The sequence below is a fragment of the Oryctolagus cuniculus genome, chromosome 9, assembly GCF_964237555.1.
Source record: "Oryctolagus cuniculus chromosome 9, mOryCun1.1, whole genome shotgun sequence".
Classification (NCBI taxonomy): domain Eukaryota; kingdom Metazoa; phylum Chordata; class Mammalia; order Lagomorpha; family Leporidae; genus Oryctolagus; species Oryctolagus cuniculus.
Genome location: NC_091440.1, coordinates 106362901 through 106376217, shown reverse-complemented (window position 1 = coordinate 106376217; position 13317 = coordinate 106362901). Strand labels below are relative to the sequence as shown.

Below are 13317 nucleotides of genomic sequence, written 5' to 3'. Positions count from 1 at the left end.
AGATTTATTTTATTGATTTGAAAGAGTTAAAGAGAGAGGCAGAGACAGAGAGAAAGGTCTTCCATCTGCTGTTCACTCCGCAGATGGCCGCAACGGCTGGAGCTGTGCCTATCTGAAGCCAGGAACCTCTTCCGGGTCTCCCACAAAGGTGCAGGGGCCCAAGGACTTGGGCCATCTTCCACTGCTATTCCAGGTCATAGCAGAGACCTGGATCTGAAGAGGAGCAGCTGGGACTAGAACTGGCGCCTCAGGCCAGGGCTTTAACCTGCTGTGCCACAGCACCACCCTGTTACTTACTTTTCACCTCCCTCCCTCCCTTCTTTGAATTCTTATCTTTTGGAGGCCACCATCAACTGTTCTGCTGTTAAAGTTTAGTGATTTTTGTATTCTCTCTCCACCCCTCCACCCCCACCCTTCACAGCCAAACTCATAATTCTAGCTGATTTTGCCTCTAGACTCCTTCCTGGTCCCTTTCCTGCTTTTTCCACCTCAGGACCACTGAGAGTGTCCGATCCAAGGCCAAGACTGTTGCCAGGGGGTCTTTCTGTTGGTGGTGCTGCTGGGTACGGCACACCCGCATCTCAGTGGCTTTACGATGTCCATAAAATCTTCAGCATGGCATATAACAATTTTCACAACCTGGCACCCACTCCTATTAATTGTATTTTTACATCCCTTGTTCTCCAGCCACACCAGTTTACAAACCTTTCTTAAACAGCCCTCGTGCACAGGCCACCTGACCTGTGTAGGTACCACTCTATATGACTTCAACGGGGTTTCTAGCCTCAGTTTGCTGCTTCTCCAGGCACACCGCAGGGACCTGGATTGGAAGTGGAGCAGGCAGGACTGGATCCTACACTCACGGAGGATGCCAGTGGGTACAACAATGCTGCCCCCTCATTTATCTTTTAGGAGCTAGACTGGGGGTCAGCAGGCAGCCAAATTAAGCTACCACCATATCAGAGTCCCTGCTGCTCTGCTTCCAAAGATCTGGCTTCCTGATAGCATGCCTGAGAAGGCAGCAGCAGATGGCCCAAGTACCTGTGGGAGACCAGGATGCAGTGTCTGGCTCCCGGTTTCAGCCTAGCTCAGGAAGATCTCTCTCTGAGCCTTTATACACATATATAAAGAGCTGGATGGACTGTCATCCGTGGGATGTGGATTTCGCTATTCCTTCTCTGGGACTCGCAGGCAACTTTGCATAGTTACCCCCCTTCTCACCTAGACTGTGGTATCAAAACCTGCAGACGGTCCACAGACGGCTGCTGAATGAAATAGCGCTAGTGGTCTGTGCTCCCTGGTGGTGGGGGGCGGGGGCGCTGCTGAGACCCTGTCTCTATCGCAGCCCTTGCGTGTGACTGAGCGGCAAGGTGACTCACCATTTAACAAGCATACCAGAATCTCTCCCTCCACATGCGGGCTGCTGGCTTCAAAGCCTTCCCCCGGCAAGACTGGATACTGGGTCCAGTGCCGCAATTCTTTCTTTCGGAATACCTCTCGGGTAAACCACCTGGACACTTCGAGCCTGCCCTGGGAGCATTCTCTGCCTCCCTGTCTTCAACATCCATTATGCACTTTCCCATCCCAGACACCATGCTGGTGCCGGGTGAAAGATAAGATAAATCAGACATTTGCCCCGTCTTCAAGGAAGTTTCTGTTTGGGAAAGGAGATAAGATCAGACCAGCACTGCAAAAACAAGGTTAGGGGATTATTGCTCCAGAAAGGTTAGATTTGATTTTGGAGTGGGGGGTGGGGACCAAAAGTCCATTGGCCTCCGGTCTCCCGGCAGAGTGGCTACGTGACAGGAGCGGGCTGGAGTTTGCTCTGGGGATGTGCGCCCAGGAGCGCGCTGTCTCCGGCACAGGCTGGATTTCTCCGGCACAACTTGTTTAAAAGGCAGAGTCGCGCTTCAGGGTGCCGCTCCCCACCTCGGGACGCGGTCTTCCCCGCTCTGGCTGAGCCGGCATCTGGGAACAGCCTCCCAGACTCGCAGATGCGCTGAGTATTTATTCACTAACTGAACCCACCGGGCGGCTCGCGCCCCGCCACACGGACCTCACAGGGCGCCCCCTCTCCGACTTGCTCGCTCAGGGTAGCGGCAGGTTTGCAGACCCCTCCTCTCCCACCCCCAGCGGGGAGCCTCGAGGGGCAGACGCCGCGGAGGGAGCCCCGGCGGCGGCGGAGCTGCAAGCGCCGCCAGCCGTTCCCGCTTCCTGGCTCGCGGCGCAAGTGTCCTTCGATGGGAGCCGCGGGGAAGGGAGCAGCCCTTCCTGCGCGGCGGGCCCCCGCCCCCGCCCCGGCCCTCAGTCCCCGGGACCCCGACCCCGGCGGAGAGGACGGTGTTCCGTGCCTGGGACGCGGGGTCAAGCCCCCGCCGCTGCAGCGAGGAGGCGGAGGGCCAGGCGTAGGCGAGGGGTCGGGCCGGCCCCCTCCCCCGCCCGCCGGCCCCGCCCCGCCCCGCCGCCCGGCCCGGCCCGGCCCGGCCGCCCCCTCGCGGGCGTCCCAGTCTCCTCCCCGCAGGGCCGCTGGTGGGGCCGCCACTCCCTCCGGCTGCCTCCCTCAGCCGCGCGCATCTCATTCCAGCCCTCATTCCGCGCATTCCTGGCGTCCTCCCCGCGAACTCCCGGCCAGCGGTGGGAGGGCCCGCAGCTCCCGGCTCCGCCGCCGCCGCCGCCGCCGCGCCGCCGCGTCCCCGTCAGGTGAGTGGCGCGGCCGCCCTCCCGGCCGCGCGCCCCCCGCCGGCCCCGCCGCGGATCGCGGGGTTCCTGGCCGCCGCCAGCCCTCGCGCCGCGAGCCTGCCGCTCCCGCTTGACTCACTCCGCCAGGAATCGGGATCCCCGTGCCTTCCCGTCAGTCCCGTTCTGGGAAGGCTCCTCCCTCAGCGCGCGCCGCTCGGCGCCCCGGGCCGCCGCCTGCCCCTGCCCCTGCCCGCCGGCCGGCCGGCGCGGGGCCGGGCCGTCCCGGGCTCCGCCGAGCGCGGCCGCGTGGGAGCTGGCGTGGCGCACGCACCTCGGCTTCCCCCGCACCCGCGGGCCGGTGAGGCCGGGGAGCACGGCGGCCCGGGACTGTGCAGGAGTTTGCCGGAGGGCGGCCGGCGGGGCGGGAGCAACTCTCTCCGGAGCGAGACTGGAAAAGCCGCGCGCACGTGTCTGGGGAGTGGGGCAGACGCCAGGGATTCGCAGGGGGCGGGGGTCCAAGTTGCTGAAAGGACCGGAGAGAGAGGGCGCACCGAGAACGCGGCTCCAGAAAAGACCCCAGAGCGCGTTGCCCCCTTTCTGCTGGGCCCTTTTTGGGCCTGGAAGACAGCGCTGGAGGAAGGTGTAGTGACTGTTCCACGGGGTGAGAAACTCTGAAGTTCGGTGATGGGGGCTAGCAGACCAAAGGAGAACTGTGACTCTTAGCGCCTGCTTCGCCAGCCGGCAACCCAAACGCGCGCTTCTGTGCGCTTGCATGAGTGGGGAGAAGGGGGGTCCCTTGGCAGATCGGGGTTCACTGGCGAGCGAGTTCGTGGGCTGCCCTTCGGGGGTGCGGGTAACAGCGTGCCTCCCAGGTGTGCGTGTGTGTTGAACCTGAGCCACAGCGTGTGTCTGTCCCTGCTGGACTGTGGTGCGGTGTGTCTGAGCCAGGGGGGCGGTGGGTTAGGTGTGTGTTTCCGCTCCTACTGCCTGCACAGCCTGGGCGGAGACCACGTCTCTGGTTGTCCTGGCGTGCTTCAGAAAGTGCATGGGAAATGAAACCAAGAGAAAAGTTTATTTCGGTGCAAAACATTTCTCCCCCTGAAATTCATGCATATTAAGGGCTCTTTTAAAGGTTCGTGGAAAAATGCCTATTATGAAAAGATTGCTGGAATTTCAACTTTTTTTTCTGTACTGAAATAAACTTACTTTTTAAAAATTCCCCCCCCCCCCCATAAGCTTTTTGAAGCACAAGGATCCTTTGAAGTGTGGTGCTGGAGTGTGTGGACCTCCAGGCTGCCTTCTCCCTGGGGGACTGGCCAGAGGTAGGAGTAGAGCTGGCGACACCTGTCCCCTGCAGGCAGTTGGCCTGCCAGTGGGTGGACCCTGTTTGGTTGTTTTGTTTCTGCCTGTTGGAGGAACAAGCCGGGGAAAGGCTGACCTCTGCCTGTAGGTGATGGGCCTAGGGTGGGCTTGGGGGTGTCTGTGGGGGTGGGCTCCAGGAGTTCCCTGACTCCTGAGACTTGTGGATGGTGCTTTCAGTTTGGTCCGTCGACAGGTATGTACAGATGTGTCCCAGCTCCATGGAGCTGACCGGCAATCGAGTGGGAGAATGGCTTGTTAGGACTTCCCAGAGGCCGCCGCACTTTGCTTAGGGAATCTGGGGCCAGCCTGGGAGCGCATGGGCCGCCTCGGGTTTGCCCCTGGTGTCTGGGAGGCTGGCACAGGCATTGGCACGGGCAGACCTAACATCGCAGCTCATTCCCACAGCGAGCCGGGGAAGCTCCTGCCCTTGCTCCTGCCTCTGTCCTGAGGATGTAGAAGCAGGGAAACACCACACACCCGTCACACCTGCCCAGGTGGTGATCTAAAAGCAGCTTTGATGATGCTGTGTGGGTACAGGGTCAGACACACCTGGGAGCAAATCGTGACAGTCACTCGGTGCCTCCGAGGCGCTCAGGCTGTTTCCTGGTGCGTAGAGTGGTGGGAGGAGAGCTCGGATACCTGTGTGGAAGGCTGGTTGTGAATCCAGTGTTTGCAGGGCACCCGCCAGGGGAGTGCCTCAAACCCCGAGCCCTGCCTCATGGCACATGGCTTCTTGGGCTTCCTCAGCTGGTTCTGGGAGGAGCCTCTTTATTTTCCTAGGGATTAATGTTTTTCCAATTAGCGGTTCTCTGAACACTCCTTGAGAAACTGCCCTGTTATTTGCCCTGTTCTTTATCCTGTTCCTTGAGCGGCCTGAATGGAGCATTTAGTATGAGGGAGGCCCTGCACCTGTGTGTTCTTTCTTCATTGTGAAGGGAGCTGGTGCTGGGGTGCCTGTGTCGCTTGGTTGCTGGAAACAGAATCCCCAACTCCTGGGTTCTAATTCTGATTGGGGAGAAAGTGCATCCAACTCCCTCATTTTAAAGGAGGGGAAGCCAAGGCCCCCTACAGGGGCACTGGGGGCTGGCTGGAGCCTTTGCTCTTCACTTTGCATTCTGACCTTTGCATTCCTGCCTCATGGACCCCGGCTCTCAGACACCCTCCCACACCTCCCCAGCCCCCTTCATCCGAGGTGGAGGCTGGAGCAGTCTGCCTTGGGCCGAGTCCACCATCCTGTGGCTCAGAGCAGGTTGTTAGGAGGTGGAAGTGCCCTCCCCGGTCACAGCGCTGCTGGGAAGGAGCCGTTTTCCTGTAGAATCCGAGCATGCCGGGGTGCAGGGGTCCCCGTGAGCTCTGTAAAGCACACCCTCGCTCTCCCACTCTGGGTGGCCGAGGGGTCTCCCTGTCTTTGCCGGGCGTGCAAAGGTCGAAGCCGCCTCTGGCCTCGGTTCTGGAGTGTTGGTGGTCACCATCACGAAGCAGTGCCTACTGACAGGACTGTGGCTCCTGTTCCTCCTCCCCAGGGGAGGTGGAGGATGCTGGTGCCCCGCGGTGGTCCTTGCCTGAGGCCAGTCTTTGGGCTGCTGGAGAGTCAGGGCCTGGAAGGGCCGCTTTCCCTTGCCTGCTTCTTCTGCCCCCATGGCCCTTTGTTGGCCTGGGGTTGGGACGACACAGCTCTGAAATCGGAGCTGAACAGCTGCTCTCCAGCACTGCCCCCCACCCGCACCCCCAGGCTGGGCGGCCAGCCCAGGGGCCCAGGTGGAAGTGGGGGCAGGGCAGGCAGGGCTGGGAACACAGGAGCTCCAGCTCCCAGGTTCCAATTCCAGCCCCACCTTGACCTCTGCTGAAATGACCCTTCTTCGCTTGCTTTTGGCCTGGGGAGACTCTAAGCACACCTGTGTGCTGTGGCCCCATGGCCCTGCTGGGGACTGGATCTTTGGGTGGGGGAATGTCCGCTGGAACTGCAGCCTCTCCTGTGTGCGGCTGGGTCCCCCTGCGTTTCTCCCACACAGGCTCTTGGAAGAGGCTGGAGGTTGGGCCAGGCTCCCTGGAGTGTGGGCTAGTGCCTTGGCAGGACAGGCGGGCCCCCATGGGTGGGGACTTGGCTTCCTTTGACCCAAACTTCGTGGGAACAATGGACTTCAGAAGAGTCACCAGGCGCAGGAAATGGGAGCTGTGCTAAGGCCGGGGTGACCCTCCTGGGGGATGGGATTGCATATCCGGTCGAGAGTTGTGGGCAGTGCAAAGGGCACGGGGAGGGGCTGGTGACACACAGGGTGGGCCTCTGGGGTGGGGCTCTCCTCCTAAGGGGGCTGTTGACTCACAGTGAAACCTGAGCCCTTAGTTTGGCCCTCTGTTGTGCTTTGTGTCTCGGGAGTAAAGGACTGTGGCTGCCAGCCTCACTTCCACCGGGCTCACCCCTGCCAGAACTGTCTTCCCCTTCCCTTTGAGCCCCCGAGATGCCTCCGTGAATGGCCCTGACCAGGGTGGAAGGCCTGACTGCCATCCGGGCAGGGAGCCCTGGGTAGTAGTGCTGGGGAGGCAGTAGAGTGCAGCAGGCAGAGCTCTAGGTGGGGAGGCAGCAAGTCTGGGTTGGCCGGACAGGGTGATGGGATTTCTCATGTCTTCAGCCACGGTCAGGGCGAGACAGCAGGTGGTGGAATGCTCTGGGCGGCGTAGGACTCACCCTACCTTTGTCTTGGTCAGGAGCACAGCAGGAGAAGTGAGTGTCAGACCTCAGTGTCTTCCTGCGTTCAGGTTGCCAGGTGCTCTCAGCCAGGACCTGGGAGGAGTGTGGGGGTGATGGTGTGCAGTGCACTACTGATTTGTTGTTTCTTCCAGGGACAAGAGGGCGAGGTCCTAGAAATGGCAGACAGAAGCCTCTTAGGAGCCCCCTTGCCCAATTCTAGGACTGATTTTGTTTGCTTCCCAAAGATTTTTATTTATTTTATTATTTGAAAGGCAGAGGTAGAGCGAGAGCAAGAGAGAGAGAGAGAAGAGCGCTTCCATCTGCTAGTTCACTCTCCAAATGGCCACAACAGCCAAAATCTAGGCCAGGCCCAAGCCAGGAGCCTGGAGCTCCGTCTCAGTCTCCAGCATGGGTGGCAGCCTAAGCGCTTGGGCCATCATCTCTCTCTGCCTTCCCAGGCGCATTAGCAGGGAGCTGGATCAGAAGTGGAGCAGCAGGGACTGAAACTGCTCTAGTGGGATGCCAGCACCCTGCCTCCCAAGTGGGAGACTCAGGTGGAGTTTTTGGCTGCTGGCTTCCACCTGGTCTAGCTCTGGCTGTCGCCAGCATTTAGAGAGTGAACCAGCAGATGGAAGATCTCTCTTTTCTCTTTAAAAAAAAAAAAAAAAAAAAAAAGCTCAGTGTTTCTTCAAAAAAAAGGGGGAAAGAAAAACCTTAGTCCAGAGTACTCTGTGGCGCTGGTTTTGAAAGGGAGCAGACACGTCATGCCTTGCCATTGCTGTGAGTATGTCAGTAGTGGCTGGAGGAGGAAGTGTCCCCTGCCTGTGAAGGGGGGCTGACTTTCTCATGTCCAGAAGGCAGGCCAGGCCCTCTGCAGCAATGGCAGACTAGTCTGATCTGATCTGCACAGAACTGCAGGATTTCATTGTGTAGGACTCCTTAGGAGTGCTTTGGAGGAGGTCTCCCTGCATGGGGTAGGAAATTGGACAAGGTGAGCTCTGGGGCCTCTCTGCTTCCTCACAGGGTCTGTGATCCTGGCTGTCAGGGTCCTCACACGTTAGCATGTGGGATTTGCAGTAGATGGTATGCAAGGTCTTTTCCTGCCTTAACCTTCTGGGCTTGCTCCTGGGGGGAGGTAAAGAGCGAAGCTGTCCCTGAAGCTGACGGCAAGGTGGGGAGAGGGCCAGTGTCCCGGGAGCTGGAGGAGAAGGGGGACGTGTGAGACCCACTGTGCAGAGTGAATGGGCAGGTGTGGGGGACAGGCTGCACCCTGGTTCTGCCCTGAGGCCGGGGGATGAGGAGGGTGAGCCCAGCTCGGAGCAGAAGCTATGACCGCAGGCGCTAGTGGAGGGGTGCTGTGCAGCAGAAGTGTAATGTGAGCCAGAAAGGGGGACCGTTCAGTTACCCAGGAGCCACAAAGTAAGAAACTGCTAAGATGAATCGTGATATTCACGCTTTACTGAACCTATCATGTCTGTAATATCATTTTAGCATGTGATCAATAGTGAAAACTATTGATGAGGGAGTTTACCTTTTTCCCTGCAGAGTATTGAAATCCAGTCTGTATTCACACCTGACAGAACATTTCGGTTCAGACTAGCCACATCTCCAGTGCTCGTGTGGGGCTGCTGATCCTGTGTGGACAGTGTGCCTGCTGATCCTGTGTGGACAGTGTGCCTGCCTGGGTTTGAGTCCCTGTCCTGCCACTGACCGGCTGGGTAACCTTGAGCGACTTATCTACCTGCAGAGTGTCTCAGTTTCCTCCTCCGCAAAATGGGCATAATAATATGAGGATGCTTCAAAAAGTTTGTGGAAAATGAAATTAAGAGATAAGTTGTTAATCCTCTGAATCCTCTGCCTGCAGTGCTGGCATCCCATTCGGGTACCGGTTCTAGTCCCAGCTGTTCCTCTTCTGATCTAGCTCTTTGCTGTGTCCTGGGAAAGCAGTGGAAGATGGCCCAAGTGCTTGGACCCCTGCACCCATGTGGGAGATGCAGAAGAAGCTCCTGGCTCCTGGCTCCTGGCTTCGGTTTGGCTCAGCTACAGCTGTCTGTAGCTCTGCTTCTCAAATAAATAAATTAAATCTTTAAAAATAAATAAGAGATAAGTTTGCTTTGGTGCCCCCCCTCAAATTAAAATCTGCCTTTTTTTTTTTTTTTTTTTTTTTGACAGGCAGAGTGGACAGTGAGAGAGAGAGACAGAGAGAAAGGTCTTCCTTTGCCATTGGTTCACCCTCCAATGGCCGCTGCGGCCGGCGCATCACGCTGATCCAATGGCAGGAGCCAGGTACTTCTGGTCTCCCATGGGGTGCAGGGCCCAAGCACTTGGGCCATCCTCCACTGCACTCCCTGGCCACAGCAGAGAGCTGGCCTGGAAGAGGGGCAACTGGGACAGAATCTGACGCCCCGACCGGGACTAGAACCCGGTGTGCCGGTGCCGCAAGGTGGAGGATTAGCCTAGTGAGCCACGGCGCCGGCCCTTTTTTTTTTTTTTAATAAAGATTTATTTATTTATTTGAAAATCAGAGTTACACAGAGAGAGAAAGAGAAGCAGAGAGAGAGAGAGAGGTCTTTAATCGCTGGTTCACTCCCCAAATTGCTGCAATGGCAAAAGCTGGGCTGATCCGAAACCAGGGGCCAGAAGCATCTTCCAGGTCTCCCACGCAGGTGCAGGGGCCCAAGGACTTGGGCCATCTTCTGCTGCTTTCCCAGGCCATAGCAGAGAGCTGGATCAGAAGAGGAACAGCCAGGACTCGAACCGGCACCCATATGGGACGCCGGCACTGCAGGTGGCAGCTTTACTTGCTATGCCACAGCATTGGCCCCAGCATTTTCCATAGTATACATTTATTTTTATTTGTTCGAAAGGCAGAATTAGAGAGGGAGAAACAGAGACAGACAGATCTCTCATCTGCTGGTTTTCTCCTTAGACAGCCACAGCTACCAGGATTGAGCCAGGCTGAAGCCAGGAGCCAAGAACTCCATGCGGGGACCCAAGTACTTGGACTATATGCTGCTGCTTTCCAAAGTGTATTAGCAGGAAGCTGGGTCTGAAGTGGAGCAGAAGGGACTCGAACCAGCACTCTGGTATAGGATGCCAGTGTCCCAGGCAGTGGCTTAGCTTGCTGTACCACAATGCCAGCCCCTCTGTGAACTGTTTGAAGAGCTTTTGTATTCCTGGGCTTCAAAATTTCTTGCACCAAAATAAACGTCTTTTTTTTTTTTCTTTTTAAGATTTATTTATTTATTAGAGAGGCAAAGTTACAGATAGAGGGAGAGACAGAGAGTGAGGTCTTTCATCTGCTGGTTCACTCTCCAAATGGCCGTAGCAGCTGAAACTGGGCCGATGTGAAGCCAGGAGCCAGGAGCTTCTGAGTCTCCCACTTTGGTGCAGGGGACCAAGCACTTGGGCCATCTTGTGTTGCTTTCCCAGGAGCATTAGCAGGGAGTTGGATTGGAAGTGGAGCAGCCGGGACTCAACTGGCACCCATATGGGATGTTGGTGTCTCAGGTGGAGGCTTTCCCTGTGAAGCCACAACTCCGGCTCTACAGGTGGTTCTTGCACAGTGGACAAGCTGGAATTTGTAAGCAGGAGGGGCTAGTGATGTGCTTGGAAAATGCCATCATGGAGTGGCCCTGTAAAGTTAGTGATAGGCTGTGCCTGTACGACAGTAGTTCTGCATCATGAATGAACTCCTGATAGTCTCTCATTGCTGCCGAGAGGGTTTGCCCTCTGGAAGTGAGAGATGACAGCACCCTGATTGGGACAGTGGCTCCGCTCCTGAAGCAGGTGTGTCCTGAGCATCTGCCCGGGGCTTGGAACTGTACTGCACCCTCAGAAATGTGCATCGTAAATTGTATGACATCATGTTGGGATGGGTGGTGGGGTCGCTTCCAGCTCTTAGAAGTTTAAGCAATAGGTGTGCTGCTTTTACAAGAGAAAAGGTGAAGCTTCCATTCCCTGCTCAGGACACAGCCCAGGTCTCTCTTGGCATCAGGCCCTCTGCTTGCACCTGCCCTCTGCCAGTCCACAGCAATCTCAGAGCGCTCACTGGGTGCCTAGCACTGTGCTACGTACAGTGGGGGTGGGGTATGGATGGAAGGCATGGTTGCTGTCCTCAAGGAGCTTGCTTTTCAGTGGGCAAGACGCACTGAACAGCTGACAGTAACCTGGGAGGCAAGGACTCACTGGTGGCGCAGAGAGTGCTGTGAGGGTCCCTGATAACCGGTGATTCCTTCTGATGGGGGTGGTCAGGGAAGGCTTTAAGGAGGAGGAGGCACTGGAACTGCGTTTGAGGATGGATAGTATATATTTAAGATTTATTTTATTTATTTGAAAGGCAGAGTTACAGAGAGGGAGAGATAGAGGGATCTTCCCTCTGCTGGTACACTCCCTAAATGGCCACAGCAGCCAGGGCTAGACCAGGCCAGAGCCAGGAGCTTCTTCTGGGTCTCCTATGTGGGTGCAGGGACCCAAAAACTTGGGCCATTTTTTTGTTGCTTTCCCATGTGCATTAGCAGAGAGCTGAATCAGAAGTGGAGCAGCTGAGACTTAATGCTGGCACTGCAGACAGTGGCTTAACCCTCTGTGCCACTGCACCAGCCCCCTAATGGATAGATTTTGATAGCAGGAGGTGTGTATGTAACAGAGAAGGACATAGAGACAGACAGAAATATCTGAAAAGACACATAGTACAGTGGCTGAAGGCAGTGCCTGCATACCGTATCAGAGTTGCCATTTGGAGAGAGAACTCATGGCTGGAGGATCTCTCTGTCTCTGTTATTCTGCCTTTCAAATGAAAGAGAGAGCTTCCTCCTCTGGGTCAGTCTCCAAACGGCCACAGTGGCCCTGGCTGAAGCAAGTAGCCAGGAACTCCATCCAGGTCTCCTGTGTACAGGGGCCCAAGCACCTGGGACATGTCCCAGCACTCTTCCAGGGTGTTAACAGGGAGCAGGATTGGAATTAGAGCAGCTGGGACTTGAACCGGCACTCTGGTACAGGATGTGGGCATCACAGGCGGGCACTGACCGGCTTTGCCACAACACTAGCCCCAGGACATACAGCTTTTAAAAAAATCCAAGAGGAGGAGATGAGGCAACTTAACGAGGGGAGATAACCTGGTTTTATGTCTGAGGTGGGTTTGAGTTGGGTCCTAAGGGCAGGATAAGGCCTTTTTTAAATTAGTTTTAATTTCCGAATAGCAAAATGTCCTCTTGTGGGGTCTGACAAACGTGTGGAGTCATGTGTTCACCACCACAGCCAAGGGACGAGACGTTACGTCTTCCCCAGCAGTTCTGCCTACTGCTGCCACTTGTAGACTGTCCCCCAGCATGCTCGGCCCTTGGAGACATTACTGTGTTCTCCTGTCCTGTAGCTGTGCCTTTCCCAGCAGGCCCTGTCAGTGGAACCGTACGTGGCGTAGCTTTTGCGTCTTGCATCATCCGTGATCTCTCTGCCCGTAGCTTGTCCCTTTTGCTTGCTGAGCCGTGTCCCCACTGCCTGCAGGTCCCCCAGTGGGCTTCTCCTGCACAGGTTAGAGGCCATTGGGGTTGCTTCTAGCCTCCCAGTGATGAATAAAGCTGCACAAACCTCCACATACAGGGTTTTGTGTGAACATAGTCTTTCTCTTGAGTAAACACCTAGGAGTGGGACTGCCAGGTCATATGATACCTGCATGTTTAGTGTCTTAAGAAATGGCCAAATTGTTTGCCTGATTTCTAAAAGGTGCTATTTTGCATTCCCATGAGCAAAGTATGAGGTTTCCCCCACTCCCACATCCTCACCAGTGCCTGGTAATGTTGTCAGGGTTATTTTCCTGCCTATCTAATAGGTGTGCAGTGGAATCTCATTGTGATTTTTAATTTGCATTTCCCTAATGACTAGTGATGTTAAGTATGCTCTCGTAAGCTCATGTTGGCTAACTTCTTTAGAGAAACGCCTGTCCAAGGTTTTTACCCATTTTTTTCCCTTTTGATTATTTGGAGAGTTCTTTAATATTCTGGATAGAAGTCCTGTCTTGGATGTGTGATGCACAAATCTGGGGAGAGCATTCACTGAAGGAGGAGACCTGCCAAAGAAGATGGGTGGGAGGGATTCGGAGGGCAAGGAAGGAGTTTGGTGTCTTTGAGCCTTGGCCTGCCTTCAAGGGCAAAGGTGGGAGGAGGGATGGGGAGGGGGTAGACCTGGAGAAAGGGCTATGAAAAAGGGGAGGAGCTGTGAAGTTCAGTTCCTAGCTTGGCACCTGCCCTAGATCATGCTTCAGAATTAGAGGCACAGCTGGACGTCTTCCCCTACTGATCGGCTACACTGGCCCACTCCTCAAGGTCTCCTGGGCCAGGCTGGGCCAGCCCAACCTGGAAAACAAATGCTGGTGCTGTGGCCTGGGTTTCAGCTATTTACATGGCCTTGTTTTCAAACTGGATGACCACGCATTCTGGAATGGGAGTGGAGTGGTTGTTGGACCTGCAAGGGTAGGCCACTGGGTGTGTGGCTGGTGCAAAAAGTCCATGGGGGTGAGTCTTCTGGGTCAGGGTGGGTCCTCTGTGATGGTGACCTCAGCCTAGGGCCTAAGAGCTTTGGGCCATGAG

At 56.1% G+C, this 13317-nt stretch overlaps 1 protein-coding gene across 3 annotated transcripts in view; it reads left to right on the top strand.

Annotated features, from left to right (window-relative positions):
• The first annotated feature begins 2731 nt into the window (after window positions 1–2731).
• TEAD4 (TEA domain transcription factor 4) overlaps window positions 2732–13317 on the top strand; it is an 88749-nt gene continuing 78163 nt past the window's right edge. For 2 of the 3 annotated variants that reach the window (XM_051850233.2, XM_051850232.2), the window contains exon 1: window positions 2740–3340. The gene's annotated coding sequence lies outside the window, so the exon portion shown is untranslated. Of the gene's footprint in view, window positions 3341–13317 lie in introns of all 3 variants that reach the window. The other variant, XM_070049368.1, reaches the window with a different exon arrangement.